The 3,607-nt window shown below is 37.6% G+C and overlaps 1 long non-coding RNA gene across 1 annotated transcript; it reads right to left on the bottom strand.

Moving 5' to 3' along the window:
* Positions 1–689: 689 nt before the first annotated feature.
* LOC103276621 lies at positions 690–3,163 on the bottom strand. The gene is made up of 2 exons (XR_002481322.1): positions 2,969–3,163; positions 690–2,387 (listed from the first exon to the last, which is right to left on the bottom strand). It is a non-coding gene; the product is annotated as an uncharacterized LOC103276621 (long non-coding RNA).
* Between the last annotated feature and the right edge of the window lie 444 nt (positions 3,164–3,607).

Here is a 3,607-nt window from a genome sequence, read left to right as displayed (position 1 = left end):
TTGAAACATGTTAAAAGAATGAAAAGACAAGTCCACAAGCTGGGAGAAAATGTTTGCAAATCTCATATCTGGCAAAGAACTTGTATTCAGAATATTTAAAACTCAAAATCCAGCAAAAAACGGATACCAACTTACAAAGGCTGCAGAGCAAGTGGAACTCACTGCTGGTGGGAATACAAAATGGCATAGCCAATTTGGAAAACAATGTGGCAGTTTCTTATAAATACACAATTCCATGCATAAGTATATGCCCAAGTGAAGTGAAATCCTGTGTTCCCACAACACCAGTACACAAATGTTTATAGGGCTGTATTAGCAATCATCAAAACTGGAAACAGTCTAAATGGGTAATTATCATGTACTTGGGAAAAGGATAATCAGGTATATTCATACAATGAAATTCTAACTCAGCAATAAAAAGGAATGGATTGCTGCTATCTGTGACAACATGGATGAATCTCAAATGCATTATGCTAAATGTAAAACTGCAGACTCAAATGCTACATACTGTATGATTCCATTTATATGTCATTCTGGAAAAGACAGATCAGCAAACTATGGTCTGTGGGCCAAATCCAGTCCTGTTTTTGTACAGCACATAAGTTAAGAAGTATTTACATTAAGTGGTTGGAGAAAGTCAAAACAATATTTCATGACGCATGAAAATGATACAAAATTCAAATGTCAGCTTCCAGAAATAAAGTTCTATTGAAATACAGTCAATTCATTCCTTTACACATTATCTATGGCTATTTCTGTACAATGGCAGAATTTAGTAATTGCAAAAAAGATTATATAGTCCACGATGCTTTAGATATTTACTACATGGCCCTTTCCAGAAAAAATTTGCTGACTCCTGTTACAGGGACAGAATAGCTCTATGATTGTCAGGGCAATAGGTGTGGATGGATTAGACCACAAGGGAATTTTCTGGAGGGTGACAGAACTGTTGTATCTTAATTGTGGTGGTGGTTACATGATTGCATATGTCAGAACTTAAAACTATACACCACATGTAGATTTTAAAAAATTTTATTTTAAAATAAGTTTTGATAAACATGAGGTACTAAAAAACATCAGTGGTTGTTGCCAGAGGGTAGGAGAAAAGACTGACTACAAGAGGGCACAGGGGCATATTTTGGGAAATGAAACTGTTCTGTGTATTGACTGGTTCCAAAACTAAGCATTTGTCAACATTCACAGACTAGACACTAAAAGGGTGATTTTCCTGGATGTAAATTATAACTCTTTTTTATAAAAGAGAGATATACTGAAAAGACAGGAGCCAAACATTTACCCTGTTTTTTTTAAAAAATGGGTTTCTGCTTTTCTCTTGTAGACAGTAAAAACAAGTATCAGGGATTTAAAGCAAAGAACAGTAAGACAAAAGATAGCTTCAATACATAAAATGTTGCAAAAATTATTTAAGAGCAATATGCTTATGCAGAGTTAATATTTTATTTTAGTTTGTTTTGTTTTTTTTGAGTCAGGGTCTCACTCTGTCACCCAGGGCTGCAGTGCAATGACACGATTACAGCTCACAGCAACCCCAACCTCCTGGGCTCAGAGATTCTTCTGCCTCAGTCTATTTTGATAATTGGCTGGGAATTTTTCTCTAGGAATAAAAATGTTAGAAATGCTTTCTTTTTTTAATCAAAAAATTATCAAGCAGTAAGCAAGGCATTAGAGCAATAGAGGCCTCTACGACTAGTACCATAAAGCATTTTACTGTAAAAATATGTATAGATCTTTAATAGGAAAGCATGTCTTTACAATAGAAAAAGATTTGAATAGTCAAAGAAATTTCTTAAAATACAAAAATTCAAATGTAACATACTACCTATAAACTGCACATTTAGCAAAAACTGAATCATGTTGCTTACATGAACCAATTCCAAAATATACATGTATGCATTTACATAACTGATATATAGAAGCTCTTCAGAAATCTATTTGTAAATTTTAAAGTTAAGCAAAATCTTTTGTCTTTGCCTCTATACAGTCTGGAGCTGCAGCAGACCAATTAACTGCTTGTGGCCACCTGTGCAGGGGGCCTTCCTGGTGACCAACTGCTATGTGGGCCTGTCAGAGACAGGCTGCTGTCTGGGTCCTTGGGCTGTTTGCTCTACCTTAGCTCAGAAAGAACACAACACGCTAGAAGTCTCTGAAAAAGTGAAAGACTAAAGGCACGCTGTGTTGTGTTTACTTCAAAGCAGTGATGCTGATCCAGGAAGGTTCTCGCCAGGCTGATTTGCAAAGCATTTTTTTGGGTTACGATTCAGCTTCGTCATTGTCATTTTCACCATCATCATTCTCATCTTCTTCCCTCTTTTCCTCTTTAAGCATTTTCAGGTATTTACTAGCTAAAATCTTCTTTGGCAATATATCTTAAAAACATAAGGCTTACATCAGCAGTTGGTTATGGCAGACTATGAATACAGCAATGCAAAGCTCAAATGTACTAGTTCCTACTTTGACATCTACAAGAGGTTCTGAAACAAGATAAAATTCAGCTACATTTCTGGGTGGAACTAGCATTGTCTACTGACTAATGTTATAGTCCTGTTCTCATTCCACTGACTACAGACCACAATGCTTCTATGCGCTGCTTTTTTGAACAACCCTCTCCGATCTCCATGGGATAGACTGTGCTGCCCCCAAGGGTAGACCACCATGAGTTTTCCGTTCAGAGACGGGAAGGATCCTGCAGGTGGGGGTAAGGGGTCTGCCCAGCTCACCCAGCCAACCAACCATCTTATGCATGTTGTTGACTTCATTATTATTCTAAGTGGGCCACATTACAAACATAGTCAAACAGAGAAGACTAAAGTATCTTCCTGTGCCAGGTCATGGTAAATTTTGGTACCTGGAGAAAGCAGCAAAATGTCCAATTCAGTGAAAGCAGAACAGGAAAAAAAAAGTTGTCATTACTAATCATTTTTTAACCAGAATGTTTCAAAGACAGTACCTGCAAGAAACTGAAAAGTTTCCGATTCCTCTGCAGTATTGGCTAAATCATTGTAAGTCAGTGCTTTCTTCTCCTTTCCACTGCCATGTCTGTAGGAATAGGTGGCTAGAAATTGAACAAAGAGCTCCTAAAACAAATTGAAAAAGTAAAATGAAAGGTGTGCTTTGACAACTTACCATAAAGTTGAATGTTTTAGTTATGTTAAGTTTGTAGATTTATATTAAACTTAAAATTACAGTAAGACTTCAGATTATCTTGGTTTCTCAAATTAAATTACAATAAATCACTAGGGGAAAAAAGAAACATGAGGCCAGGTGCAGTGGCTCACACTTATAAACTCAGCATTTTGGGAGGCAGAGGCGAGAGAACTGCCTGATTCCAGGGGTTCAAGACCAACCTGGGCAACTTGGCAAGACTTCATCTCTACAATAAATCAGAAAAATTACCCAGGCATGCCCACACGTGCCTATAGTTCCAGCTACTTGGAAGGCTGAGGCGGAAGGATCGCCTGAGCCCAGCAGGTAGAGGCTACAGTGATCATGAGCGTGCCACTGCACTCCAGCCTGGGCAACAGAGTGAGACAAAAAAGAAAAGAAACATGAGGTCAGAAAGAAAACAAGTCTGTATCAAAACTGGCAG

This window comes from Carlito syrichta, unplaced genomic scaffold, assembly GCF_000164805.1.
Source record: "Carlito syrichta isolate Samal-C Ts95f unplaced genomic scaffold, Tarsius_syrichta-2.0.1 Scaffold316275, whole genome shotgun sequence".
NCBI lineage: Eukaryota > Metazoa > Chordata > Mammalia > Primates > Tarsiidae > Carlito > Carlito syrichta.
The sequence above is the reverse complement of the archived record's forward strand: the minus strand, read 5'-3'. Positions and strand labels throughout refer to the sequence as shown.